The following is a 15,492-nucleotide window of genomic DNA, read 5'->3' on the forward strand; positions in this document are numbered from 1 at the left end:
GTATTCTTAGGGTTCTGGGCTGCAATTCCATCAGGGCTTTCACATGACATCTTTATCTACCTCTCATAGCATTGACTCTACAAGGTCATGTGGCCCAATTGCCAGGACAGCTTGCACCACAGACTGGACCCGCTACAGAGGCCTCCTTTGATTCGGCCCCTTTCTCTCTTGAACACCTTCATTGAGATTAGCATAGCTTCCCCCTTCATTCATTCATGACCTTGTTCAAATGCTACCTTCTCGGTGATATTTTTCTTGGCCATCCTATTTAAAATTGCAACACTTCCACTCTCCTGCTTCATTTTCTTCATTGTAGTTATCAATATCGAATATAGTTTATTTATCTTTATTATTACTCACATATGAGTACAAAGAGGAGGGTATTTTGTTTATTTGTCTACAGCTATATCCCCAGTAGGCTACCAAAAATGAAATGCTCAACTAGTATGTAATTTCTCTTTGGAACTTCTTTGAAAAACCTGTCAATGGACTTCCGGTTTCTGGTTCCACATGTAAGGAGCTTGGAAGTCACTATGCCACCTTAACAAGTATAAAACTGAACATTATATTTAATGTACATATATATGTACACTTTTGTGTATACTTTGCACTTATAAGTATACTTGTATACTTGTATTCTTGTGTATACTTTGCTCAAGTATAAGTATACTTGTACACTTATGTATACTTTTATATAGACAGCAATAATACAAGGGATGGAAGGAGTTATGATTATTTTGTAATTATGAAGTACCTGCATTATGCACGAAGTGATGCCATGTTATTTGCAAGTGGACTTGGGGAGAGCCTGGCTGGTTCAGTAGGTGGAGCGTGGGACTCTTGATCTCAGAGTTGTAAATCAAAAATCCCACATCGGGTGTAGAGATTATTTAAAAATTAAAAAAAAAAATCTTTGGGGCTCCTGGGTGGCTCAGTCGGTTGAGCGTCCAGCTTCGGCTCAGGTCATGATCTCGCAGTCTGTGAGTTTGAGCCCTGTGCTGGGCTCTGTGCGGACAGCTCAGAGCCTGGAACCTGCTTCAGATTTTGTGTCTCCCTCTCTCTCTGCCCCTCCCCTGCTCATGCTCTGTCTCTCTCTGTCTCAAAAATAAATAAACATTAAAAAAAACTTTTTTAATCTTAAAAAGAAAGTGAACTTGGATTAATTGCAAATGAATATTGCAAATTCTTAAGCAACCATTAAAAAAGGTAATTATAAAAAAAAAGAAGTATAGCTTATATGCTAAGCAAGGAGAGAAAAGGGATTATAGAAACTTTTCAGTTGAAGCCACAAAAGGCAGAAAAAAGTGGAAGACAAATATAAGAATAAAGAGCAAGGGCAACAAATAGAAAGGAGTAATAAATATAATAGATATTATCCAACAGTATGGATAATCGTTTTGAATGTTAATCATCAAATGTACCACCTAAAAGATAGATTAGATTTAAAAAACCTGAAATATGTTTGTCTAAAAAAAAAAACACTTTAAATATAAAGACACATATAGATTAAATGTAAATGAATAGAGAAAAATATACCAAGCTAACACTAATCCAAAGAAAGCAGAAATAGCCGTACTGAAGTCTGGTCTGTTTTCAAAGCAAGGGAAGTTATCAGGAAGATCATTAAATAATGATAAAGGGGTCAGTCTCCAAAGAGACATAAAAATCCTTAACACTTTAATGCCCAAAAATAGAGCTTCAAACTACACGAGGCAAATGCTGATAGACCTGTGAGGAGAAACAGATGGATGAATACACAATAATAGTTCGATACTCCAACAGTCTTCAATAAAGATGGACCAATCTAGCAGGCATAGAATCTGTGAGGACATAGTTGAACTCAATAACACCATCGATCAACAGGATATAATTGAAATATACAGACTCTTCATCGAACAATAGTAGATTATGCATTTTTCTCAAGCTCACCTGGAATATTCATCAAAATAGACCACCCTCTGGGCCACAAAGGGCACCTTCACAAATCTAAAGAATAGAAGTCATACAATATCTGCCTTCAGACCAGAATGGGATTAGTAGTCAATAAGAGAAAGATAACTGGAAAATCCCCAAAGAGGGAGATTAAACAACACATTTCTAAATGTGCCTAAAGCTCAAAGAAATAATCTCAAGAGAAATTTAAAATACTTTGAACTAAACACAACTTTTCAAAATTTGGGGGATGCAGGGAAAGCAGAGCTTAGAGGGAAATGTATAGCATTGAATGCATATATTAGAAAAGAAGAAAGATCTAAAATTGATCAACTAAGCCTCCACCTGAGGAAATGAGAAAAAGAAGAACAAATTCAACCCAATAAACAAAAGAAAAGAAATAATAAGACTTTGATCAGAAAATGATGAAATTTAAAACAGGAAATCAGTGGGCAAATATCAATAAAACAAAAAGCCACTTCTTTGGTCAATAAAATTGATAAGCTTCTTAAACTAACAAAGAAAAGAAAGCGAGGACACAAATTACTAATATCACAGATGAGAGGGACGTCACTACTAATCCCATAAAGGTTTTTAAGCAAAATCAAATCTGAAGAGTAGAGAATTTGTTTTTAGTTAGCATTGCTACAAGTTATGATTTGGTTTTTAGATGAATCAAAGTACCCACAGTTAAGACACAGGACTCAAACTTATTATATCCACATTCTGTTCTATATAAAATTATATATGAACTACCAGGAAAATTTCCAAGGCACACTTAATATGAAAACAATTAATCTACTGACAAATATTTATAACTGTTCTGATATTACCAGGGCTCTATGGGGATGCTCTTAGTACCAGGATGGACTTGTTCTGAGAAGGTCTCAGAACAAGAAGCTCTCCAGACATCAACAGTTCTACAATTCAACTCAGTTCTGACATTATTTACTGGGAGATAGCATCAGACTCCACAGGTTAAGGGCTCAGTCCTGCATGACTGCGCCCCTCCGCCCCCATTTCAGATGCCAGTCACTATCCCAGGCTGTTACCTGTACCTCTGAACTAACTATAAATCGGAGATCCCTCTTTGGGTTTGCTTAATTTCCTAAGCAGCTCACAGAACTCAGAGAAACATTTTACTTACTACATTATCAATTTATTATAAAAGGATATGCCTCAGAAACAGCCAGACGGAAGAGATGCATAGGGCAAGATAGGGCAAGGTATGCAGGAAAAGGTGCAAGCTTCTGGGACCTCTCCAAGCCTGCCACTCCCCCTGAACCTCCAGGTGTTTGCCAAACTCTGAATCCTGTCCTTTTCAGGTACAGAAGAGTGATTAACACATGGGAATGCTTCCTACATTATTTGACAAGGTCAAATGTATTAGGTCATAATTTAAACTGTCCTTTTTTCATTGGGAATTAAGAGCATTCATAGATTCAGGGCATCTGGGTGGCTCAGGCAGTTAAGCATCCAACTCTTGATTTCAGCTCAGGTCATAACCTTACCATCATGAGATGAAGCCCCACATCGGGCTCCGGGCTGAGTGTGGAGGCTGCTTGGGATTCTCTCTCTCTGCCCCTCCCCATGCTCAAAAATTAATAAATAAATATTAAGAAAAGCTAAAAAAAAACAAAAAAAGAACATTAAGAGATTCAAGGGACCTTGATGGTGGAACATTTCTTGGTTGGTAAACAAAAATTCCACTCATTTCAAACATCATTTACAATTCAAACATCATTTACAATTATATTATTAATATAAGTGTGATGAAATTTTTTTTCTGTTTGCAATATATCTTTATTCTTTTTCTTTTAATATATGAAATTTATTGTCAAATTGGTTTCCATACAACACCCAGTGCTCATCTCAAAAGATGCCCTCTTCAATACCCATCACCCACCCTCCCCTCCCTCCCACCCAAAATTGTATTAATAACAACAAGAATTCTATGAACTATGCCAGAATCCAGAAATACCTGTTTTGGTTAGATGCTCAAATTCTTTGATAAAATACACACTGTAGCATAATACTATGCCTATATATTTTTTGTAGTAAGTGTGTGGGAGAAGAGGGGAATATAAGATAATTATTTCATTTAGCTTTCTTGCCAAAATGTTGGAAAACAAAAATGTATTTGCTTGTGGGGCTCCTCGGTGGCTCAGTTGGTTAAGCATCGGACCTCAGCTCAGGTCAGAATCTCACAGTCTGGGAGTTCAAGCTCTTCATGGGGCTCTGTGCTGACCGCTCAGAGCCTGGAGCCTGCTTCAGATTCTGTGTCTCCTTCCCTCTCTCCCCCTCCGTTGCTTGTGCTCTGTCTCTTTATCTCAAATATAAATATTTTTTTTAAGTTTTAATAAAAGTTTTAAAAAATGTATATGCTGGAGTCTGCATAAGGAAACACTAGATACACAAAACTATGAAAAGTAATTATTTCTGGAGGGGTTTCAGTTTGGGTTTATTTGAATTTGCACTGAAGATGTACTTCCAAAAATATAAAAGTATTGTAATATAATTTAAGATAAATATGTCTTTTGGTCTTCCATCCATGGTTCCTGGCACACAGTTCCCAAAACTCTTGGAATTTCCTAAGTGATAAGAGCAGCGGAGGCATCTTTCATTATAATTCATGGTCTCTTGTCCTCAGTTCCTGAAATTGCTTCAGAACCATAAAGGTGAAATGGGTCCACATCTAGGAAGAGTTGAAAATGATACTCAGTGACACAGTACAGATACGAAAGGAAGAATCCGGTGAATCAAGGAAGATCACGCAGAATTCTTGCCGACTTCTCTCAGAGGCCGACCTGTGTAGCTGAAAGTGCCTTTCCTTTCGGATAATGCTTCAAGTGCCAAAGAATCCCCAAGAAGAATTTCCTCCGTTGGCTGTTTTCAAAAATCACGACGTGAGCGACCTGAAAGTTATAGAATTCTTATCATGTAACCAAACATCCAAACCAAGCCAGCTTGTTCTGTAACCAAAAATACTCCTACAAGTGTCATGAAAAAGGTAAACTGATGCAGTTCAAAGAACACAAGAAATTAAAACACAGTTGTTATCACTCTGAAATAGGCCTCCATGCTGGGGCCTCTGGAATCCCTGATGAGCTCAATGTGCTTCATGTATTTCCACAAGAAACGAGCAGCAGAAGAAAAGAAAATCAAGGAAAGGGAGACAGGACAGAGGAACCTGTAGGGCCCAAAGCAGGCCGCCCCACAATGTGCCACTTTGGCATACTAATTATTTAAATAAAAGTTACTTGGGGGCGCCTGGGTGGCTCAGTTGGTTGAGAGGCCAACTCTTGATTTTGGCTCAGGTCATGATCTCACAGTCTGTGGGTTTGAACCCTGCATCTGGCTCTGTGCTGACAGTGTGGAGCCTGCTTGGGGTTCTCTTTCTCTCTCTCTGCCCCTCCCTCACTCACAAGTGCACCCACAGTCTCTCTCTCTCTCTCTCTCTCTCTCTCTCTCTCTCTTTGTTATTGATTTTGGAGATGATATCAGAAGACATCAAAACTATGTAGCAAAGGAAAGCTCATGAACAGGAAGGTTATAGATACTGCTTTCAGCAGAAGCATGAAAACTACCTCATTAATGCTCCATTTTAGCCAAAGGGAAAGTGAATCTGAGAAATAGGCATTCAGGAAGGAAAAAAAAAAAAAAGACATCAGGACAAGTAGCAAAACAAGTGCTCAAGTGGTTGGGTAGTATCCAGATACTAGTTAGGACATGGTTTCTTTCCATAGTATCGGGGAGTTTCCCATACAACGGCACTGAACACAAATTGACAATTGTTAGCCACAACCGACTGATCCTAGCAAAGTCCGAACTAATAAGAATAAACGCAACCAAGCATAACTTCTGGTTTCTAAGCCAGAAAATGTTACTTGCGAGTCCAATGAATCCAATTCCTTAAAATACCCATTATGTCCCACTTGTTACACCCATGGGAACTTTCTCCAATGTATTCAACATGGCTGCAAACAGAAGACTCTAATCTGCAGTTTATTGACTGATACCCACATGATTTACTAGATAACGGTACGGAGTTTATGTTTAATTAGGCAATAGTATCCTACTTGTTTTTTACTGTGGCTCTTTTTTGCTATGCAGCCCAGTAACGTGCAATGCAGCTGTGGAATCACTCTCTGTAACATCCATTGAACATTTCCAACCAGCTCTGCTGAGGATTTCCAGTCTTGGTCCAGATGTCAGCCAGAAACTGTAAATAGCCTGTGTAGAGAGATGGTTGAAAGACCAGGTTTTCATTTGCTAATATGTAAATAAAGGCACGGCTTAACTTTCACTGTTTTGAATAAAAATTCCTCTCCTCTTTCAAGGAGCTGCTTTGTTTGGTTTGCAAGTCTAAATTGTGAAATAGGTACCTCTGTCAAATGACAAAAATTCAACCAAGTAAGTAAAACTTAAAAATCGAATTGGCTTTATTAATCAATTCATGAATCAAACAGCATCCCACCTAGCAAGTAGCGGGGAGCTCCAAAGGGTTACAGAAAAGGAAATGTTTTTAAAGGTAGAGAGGAAGTGGAAAAAAAGAAGATTTTAACAAAGATCCATTGCTTTAGGCAAGGTCACCCTCCTAAGGGGAATGGAAGGGGGCTATCAGTAAATTTCCTAGGGCTGATGAGGAGATTCCATTTTGATTGGTTAAAGGTTATATTTTAGGGTGGGTTGAAACTACAGTTAGGTTAGGTTTTAAGTCTTGGTTTATTGACTTGGGACCTTCACCCAAGTGACATACCATTTTGGACCTGTGGTTTTCTTTTTAATACCCCCAACACTAATTTTCACCATGTTAAAATATCTCCACATGCAGGTAAAGCTAGCAATCCCTACATTTCTGATTACTATACACTCATCGTGCAGGTCACTGCATTACAGAGTAAAACACAGGGTTTGTAATTTTCAGAAAACTTGGCAAGCAATATAGAAATCTAACCTTGGTATCATAATTCCCAAGGAAACGTAGGCCTTTCCGGTCATCTCTTGGAATGAAACACACATACTCCAAACTATACATGCCCAAACTGAACTTCTCTAATTTCTTCAAAAGCCTTCTTTTTTTTTTTTTAATTTTTTTTTTAACGTTTATTTATTTTTGAGACAGAGAGAGACAGAGCATGAACGGGGGAGGGTCAGAGAGAGAGGGAGACACAGAATCAGAAGCAGGCTCCAGGCTCTGAGCCATCAGCACAGAGCCTGACACAGGGCTTGAACTCACGAACCGTGAGATCATGACCTGAGCCGAAGTCAGCTGCTTAACCGACTGAGCCACCCAGGCACCCCTCTTCAAAAGCCTTCTTGACAATGTAGAAGAATCTTCAATTTTTTTTTATTCTTGAGCGAGTAGGGGGACAAGGGAAAAAAGGGGAAATGTTCGCTAAAGCATGGAAATTTTTCCGGAGGATATGAAGATTACTGCATGTTGGCACAAATGCTTAAAATGTATAGCTATCTTTAGGATTATCTATTGTGTATATTTCTGCTTTAAGTACAAAACACCTGAGGGATATCTGTTCTGATCATTTGAATTCAACGAGAAAAAATAATTTGATTTATTAATGTCTTCAATGCAGTTGAACCCAAAGTAGTTAGATATCATTCCCACCCCCCACTTTTCTGACTGGGTCTTTCAAGAAAACTAATAGTAGAAAGATTCAAATAATGACATAACTAACCCAAGGGAGGAGATCCTGCCCTGGGGACAGGGACATGTAAATATAGTCGTGCAAAGAAGATGCTAGTTAGTTAGCTAGTTTGCTAGTTGGAGGATGCTCTGGGACTAATTGAACCTTAGCACTTCCCCTTCTAAACACAGACAAATCTACCATAAAGGAGGGCCCACCAACAATCTACACATGGTCCAAGGAGAGTTTCACCATCCTGTTTGTTGGTAGCAAAATACATTCGAAGAAACGTATTTCATGCCCTTAGGACCAGGGATGAAATAAGAGTTTAGGGGATTAATGACACCTCTTTTTCTCCGTCCACCCTCCAGTGTACCCAAAATAAATCTCTTTCTCTATTCTATTGTTTTATGTTGGATTAGTCATTCCATAGACTAGGGAGAATTCACAAAGGCTAGTTCTTAATTTCTCAGACAAATCCAATATCAGTTCTGCAATTATGGCTCCTAGTCCTTTGCAGATCATCTAGTCACAGAATCTATGCCAAGCTGAGTTCCCTGTTACTTGCTACCAAAACCAGTTAATTTCATGCTCTTAATAGCTCTCAAATCTATCCTTTTTCGCCAAGCCTGTGGCAACTATCTTAGTTCAGACTCTCATCATTTTTGCCACAGCCTGGAAGAATAGTCTCCTCCTCATTCACTCGACTTACAATCTTATCCGTTTATAGCAATCCTTTCCCTCAAGTGTGTATATGGTCTTCTTTAGCTAAAACCTGACTGCTATTTTCAGGATAAAGTCCAAATGCATCGATACTTTCATGCTTTATTCCTGGCACTCATCCCTCTTATGACTCTTGCAGATATTGTTTTAGATACAGTTGCTTCTAGAAAAATGTCCCTCTTGAGGTGCCTGGGTGGCTCAGCTGGCTGAGCGTCCCACTTTGGCTCAGGTCATGATCTCACAGTTCGTGAGTTCCAGCTCCGCGTCGAGCTCTGTGCTGATGAGCCTGGAGCCTGCTTCAGATTCTGTGTCTCCCTCTCTCTCTGCCCCTCCCCCACTCGTTCTCTCTCTCTCTCTCTCTCTCTCTCTCTCTCTCTTTCTCAAAAATAAACATACATTAAAAAAAAAGAAATTGACTTTTCGAAAAATCTTCCTCTCCATCTAAAATTGGATTTGGTGCCTTTTTTTTTTTTCATCCTGTATCTCTCTAATTATAGTATATTTTGTGCTTTATTATTACTGTTTTGTGGGCTGTCATTTTTTGTATAGAAGCAAAATTCTGATGTTTCACTGTCAAAATCCTCTCAGTAAATGCAAAACCTGACAAATAGTAAACAATAAAATTTGCTGGATTAGAATAAACACCATAATAAAAAGTTTTAGACATATATAAAAGTAGATAAAAATTAAAATACCAATCATGTGTTAATATTTATACTGATTTCCTTCCAGTATTTTAATATTTAGCTACTCATGAATTATCATTATACACAGTTATAATCATACTATTTTTATAATGCTGAGGTCTACTTTTTAATTACTAGCTTTAGAAGCTAAGGCCTTTTATGAGTTTTATAAATTGTCCAAAACAATGATTCTAAGAGCCTACTAACATTACATCAGGACCTGTAACACTTTTATTTCAAGTAATCCCTTATTATGAGGGTACTTTTATCTCCTTCTTGTTCTACTTTATTTTCTCTGTTATGTACAGTACGGCAATGTTTAAGTATATGTAAATATTACTCTTAGATGAAACTTCAGCCCATGAGATTATGATTTTAAATGTATAAGCATTTTTACATTTTCTGATGCATATTTTCTTTTCTTTTTAAATCTGTATTTTGAGAGAGACACACAGAGAGAAAGAGAGAGAAAACACAAGCGGGGGAGGGGCAGAGAGAGAGGGACAGAGAGAATCCCACACAGGCTCCGCTGGCCCGATGGGCTGAGCCCAATGCCGGGCTCAAACTCTGGAACTGTGAGATCATGACCTGAGCCTAAATCAAGAGTCGATGGATACTTAACCGACTGAGCCACCCAGGTGCCCCTGATGCATATTTTTCAATCCAAATTGCTATTGGCCTGTGCAAAGTTACTACCATTAGTTAATAAAAAATACTTAATTTGGAAAGTAGAACATGGTGTTTTTCCATCGTGAAGTATCTGTTCGTATTCATAACTTGTTTATTTGAGGAGTGTTAGTGATTTTCTTATGTATTTTCACCAATTCTTTTTATGTTGGAGTTGCAAGCACATTTCCTGTTTCCTATAAAAATGAATGAATGAATGAATGAATGAATCTCAGTTATCATTTGCTTTTTAACTTACTTTAGAAGTTATTAATTCATATTCAAAAATTCATTCATAGTCACCAATGGAATATTGATCAACATCTATACTCTTCTCCTTCCAGACAGAAAATCTTTAATATCTCTTTACTTCCAAACTCTTTACCCCACGATTTCCACTATTGTGATAGCTTGGAACTTAGTTCCAGGTTAATACTATTTTGCCTTTCTTTTTTTTTTTTTTTTAACGTTTATTTATTTTTGAGACAGAGAGAGACAGAGCATGAACGGGGGAGGGTCAGAGAGAGAGGGAGACACAGAATCTGAAACAGGCTCCAGGCTCTGAGCCATCAGCCCAGAGCCTGACGCGGGGCTCGAACTCACGGACCGCGAGAAAATGACCTGAGCCGAAGTCGGCCGCTTAACCGACTGAGCCACCCAGGCGCCCCTATTTTGCCTTTCTTTATTAGCTCATCAAACTGCACAGATCTAGTAACAACAGCTTTCTAAACAAAAGTTTTATTTTTCTCATCTCAAGTACAATACAGTACAAAAAAATCATATTTAAAATTAGCTGGGACACTTAAAAGAGACTTAGGAATAGAGTCAATTAAAAAAAAAAGCAGAACACCTAAAAGGAAAGAATAACTGTGAAATGTTATTAAATAACCTAAAAGAAGGCTTATGGAAACTAATTTGGATGTTATATTCTTAGAAGGAAATGCAGGGTTGCCTGGGTGGCTTGGTCGGTTAAGTGTCCGACTTCAGCTCAGGTCACAATCTCATGAGCTCTCAAGTTTGAGCCCCATTCCAGGCTCTCTCCTGTCAGTGCAGAGCCCTCTTTGGATCCTCTGTCCCCCTCTCTCTCTCCCCTCCCCAGCTTCTGCCCACTCTCTCTCTGTCTCCAAAATAATAAACATTTTTTAAAAAGAGAAGGAAATTCAATATGTTTTAGAGAAATCTATAACTTCAGTGCAAGTCTAGTAAGAATCCCAACAGTATATTTTATGGGATTTGAGAAGTTGATTCTGAAAATCCCTTAGAAGAGTAAATGTTGCAGAATCGATAAGGAACTGAAGAAGAATGAGAGGCCACACATTGGCAGACTGATCTGACAGTGACTGTTTAAAAAATAAATTTGAGGGGCGCCTGGGTGGCGCAGTCGGTTAAGCGTCTGACTTCAGCCAGGTCACGATCTCGCGGTCCGGGAGTTCGAGCCCCGCGTCAGGCTCTGGGCTGATGGCTCAGAGCCTGGAGCCTGTTTCCGATTCTGTGTCTCCCTCTCTCTCTGCCCATCCCCCGTTCATGCTCTGTCTCTCTCTGTCCCAAAAATAAATAAACGTTGAAAAAGAATTAAAAAAATAAATAAATAAATTTGAACATAATTATGAGAAACACATACAAAAGTTCATCACGTTTAGCTCTAACTACCAATGTTTTCACACATTTATACCATTCCTGGCCGCTGTGGACATTGGAGTTTGCTACCTTTACATAAAGGTACATTACTTAAAAGTTTATTGGCTGTCCATTCAAATTAGATTTCCTACCTCACAAAGTATATGAAAGTAACTAGGAGTTTGATTGAAGATATAGCAGTCAAAAAGCATGCGTACAAAACAAAACAAAACAAAAAAAAACTAACAAAAAACAAAACAAACAAATTAGGGAGATATTTTTTAAAAATTGAATGTGAAAGGGGTGCCTGGGTGGCTCAGTCGGTTAAGCGGCCGACTTCGGCTCAGGTCATGATCTCGTGGTCTGTGAGTTCGAGCCCCACGTCGGGCTCTGTGCTGACAGCTCAGAGCCTGGAGCCTGTTTCAGATTCTGTGTCTCCCTCCCTCTCTGACCTTCCCCCATTCATGCTCTGTCTCTCTCTGTCTCAAAAATGAATAAACGTTAAAAAACCAAAATTAAAAAAAATTGAATGTGAAAGTCCTCTTATGAGCTGAATTCAAAATTCCAGAACTGGGGAGGTTGGTAGAGAATGAATGAAATAGAGGATTAAGAGGACACTTAGGGTGATGAGCACTGAATAATGTATAGAAATACTGAATCATTATATTGTACACCTGAAACGAATATAACACTGTATATTAATTATACTCAATTAAGAAAAACATAAAGAACAAAATCTCAGAACCATAAAAGAAACAAGGGAGAAATTTAGCACATAGAACGGTAAAATAATTCCATGAAAAATAATACCATATGCAAAATTTTTAAAAAGAAATAATTTATTGGAAAATATTTGCAACGTTTGTGACACACAGAGATAATATTCATAAGGAGTCTTATGGGTTCATAAGAAAAAGTTAAATAGTCTTGTTAGAAAAGGGATAAGGTTTATGACAAGACCAATAACTAAATTAAGAAAAATTGTGCAGTATCTCAGTTTCTTTCAAGTTGTAAAGGACGCCATTTTCCCCAAAACAAGCAGTCCATTTGCCCCCACAGAAATTCTGCAAAGTCATAGCTCCACTTCCTTGTCCAACATAACTACCAGACCCAGGGTCTCCTACCCATGATGCTCTGGTCTTTAGGCAACTGGTGACTTTAACTTGGAGTGAGAAAATTGACTTTAGTTCCCTCTACCTACCAAGGCATATCCTAGATTAAGGTCATAAAATCAAATGTGCTGGATGGGAACATCAAGGTGTAATGTTGCTGAAGGTGCTAAGTGTGGAAAATTAGAGACACAATAGTTGAAAGTATAAGTATATTAGTCAAGACAAGAAACAAAACAAAAACAAACACACACAAAAAAAACAACAACAATGAAAATCACATACATGAGGTAAATCTTGCCCACTGATTTCACCCGCACGTATAGATATTAAAAATTCACATTGAGGCAAATCACACCAATGAAAGAGAAATACTAGCTTGAACACACAAAAGAACAAACCTTCAAGAAAATGCAGGGAATGCAAAGGACACAGAGTACTAAATCAATATAACACCCAGCACTGTTGGTAGATCAGAGGAATTTGAGAGGCTTTCATAACTATACATCGATAATATTATCGCATAGTAAAATGGCAAACAGAATACTTGGAACTTAAAATCACCTCTGTCTCTTTAATTATTAGTATAGTCGTGCTGAATTAGAGAAGAGACTCTTCGGAATATCAAATTAGTGAGCTGGAAGTTCCAGCCTAATAATTTGTGTAAAATGTTTCAGAAGAAATAAGAAAGAAAAATTCTGACAGAGTAATGAGGACACTTGTAAAATAGTAATATAATATAAATGTCTATCTGCTGGTATTTGAAAAATACAAGAAGATAAATGAGAAGAAATAATCAAATAATGGGGGAAAACTCTTAGCCAAATAAAACTCTGGATTGAAAGGGTATTCCAAGGGCTAAACTGAGGACATTCTTGAGGCTTTAATAGAAAGAGAACACCCATAATTATAGTAATAATAAAAATTAAAAAAAAAAACAAACAAATAAGCAAACTCCACAGCTAGATATATTGGAGAAAGTTATAGATTGCAACAATAAAGATCAATGCTTCAAACTTTCAAATGCTGTTTGATTCGTATACCACAGGAAAAAATTACAATTCTCAGGATCAGACTCTTAACTTAGGCTGCTACAAAAGACATCCACAGTCTCTCGACCAGTTTCTAGCTACTGTTTCAGACATTATATCTGTATTGGAGTAAATCAACATAGCATATGCAATTATTCATCTATCAATGCTTTTGTTTTTGGGTTTTTTGGGTTTTTTTGTTTGTTTGTTTGTTTGTTTGTTTGCTGTAGCACTGTAATAAAGTGTAACTGTGACTATAATAGCTTTTTCTGAGGTCCCTGAGCATTTCTCTGAGTCATTAAACATAAGGGTGGCCTTGGGGACCCCTGACATAGATGCCTACAAAAAAATGAGTCTGCATTAAAATATCTGGTATGATTGACAGCTTTCCTTAGCCAAAAGAGAACCCGAGGGGGACACTGGCTGTTTAACTTTGTTGCAATCATAAAGAAACCAAAAGCAGCAGGAATGCTGGGGAGAAGAACAAGAATCAGCAATGAAACAACCTTTCCCACATCAGGTGTTCAGGCTTGAATAGGATCTGAAAAAGGTAAGTGAGAAAAGTTTGATATTAAATGACAGATTTAAACTTTGGTTTTGGTCTGGATTGGACACGATGTATGCGTGAGTGACTATAGCTGCTGTAGGATCTGCCTAAGGTTTTATCCTGGCAAAAGAAGAACTCAACAAAATAGGGTTGTAGGGGCCATGGGGGAAAGAATAAATTTGCTTTCTGCTTTCATGCTACTGAAGTCCAACTTTTTGAAAATAAGGTGCATTTATACCTCACGTAGACAAAGCTTTTCAAATATTCTACCCTCTTTTTTTTTTTTAATTTTTTTTTCAACGTTTATTTATTTTTGGGACAGAGAGAGACAGAGCATGAACGGGGGAGGGGCAGAGAGAGAGGGAAACACAGAATCGGAAACAGGCTCCAGGCTCTGAGCCATCAGCCCAGAGCCTGACGCGGGGCTCGAACTCCCGGACCGCGAGATCGTGACCTGGCTGAAGTCGGACGCTTCACCGACTGCGCCACCCAGGCGCCCCTATTCTACCCTCTTAAAATGTGGGCATCCCATACCTAAATTAAACTGCCCAAGGAAGGAACCAAAAGCAAGTGATCACTTATTATGCTAGTAAAATAAGTCAGGCAGAGAAAGACAAATACTGTATGTTAGTTATATGTGGAATCTAAAAAAGATGAACATGCGAAAAGAGGGGCTGGGGTTGAGGATACTGGGGAGATGTTGTGTAGGAGTACGAAGTTACAGCTAGTAGATAAATAAGTTCTGGAAGTCTAATGTACGACATAGTGATTATAGCCAACAGCGTAACTTATAAACTTCAAATTTGCTAAGAGAGTAGATCTGAATTGCTCTCAACACACCAAAAAGAACTGATAATTATGTAGCTTGATAGAGGTGTTAGCTAATGCCACAGTGGTAATCATATTGCAATATATAAATGTATCCAACCAACACTTTCTATACCTCAGACTTACACATGTCAGTTACATCTCCATTAAAAAAAAAATCAGTTCTACCCTATTCATTTTTCTATGATATATTCTATAGGCCTTTAAAACAACTTATTTTTTAAAAAAATAAACACATTTTTTCTCATACACCAATGGAAAGTCAAACAGCAAACTTAAATCCTGCTGCTTAAAAACTAGAACATCTATGAGAGAGAAAGGTGAAATAAATAAAATAAATTTTTATTTACTGGGGGTTGGGGGTAGCAAGCAACCTCTGTCAAAACGTGAGATTCCTGATAACCCAGAATTAATGAGTAATAATTGGTACCGAAACTGGCACTATACCTGGGGAATAAGAAAAATATAAAACTATTCTGCATTGTGTTTTCTGTATTTTTTTTCATACAAAATAACCTCTATAGTACCCTAGACTTTGAGCCTTGTATTTTGGGGGTAAGAGGCACCAAGCTATTTTATTTGAATGAACAGTACAAATGAAAGAAGTTTAAAAAAAATACGGAGTGCTTTGTGAATGTGTGCATCAACCTTGGGTAGGGGCCATGCTAATCTCTGTATCATTCCAATTTCTAGTAAATGGGCTGCCCA

At 37.9% G+C, this 15,492-nt stretch overlaps 1 pseudogene; it reads right to left on the reverse strand.

Annotated features, from left to right (window-relative positions):
• Positions 1-15,396: 15,396 nt before the first annotated feature.
• On the reverse strand, positions 15,397-15,492 carry LOC113593115 (uncharacterized; annotated as a pseudogene).

The sequence above is a fragment of the Acinonyx jubatus genome, chromosome B4 (genome assembly GCF_027475565.1).
Source record: "Acinonyx jubatus isolate Ajub_Pintada_27869175 chromosome B4, VMU_Ajub_asm_v1.0, whole genome shotgun sequence".
Taxonomy (NCBI): Eukaryota; Metazoa; Chordata; class Mammalia; order Carnivora; family Felidae; genus Acinonyx; species Acinonyx jubatus.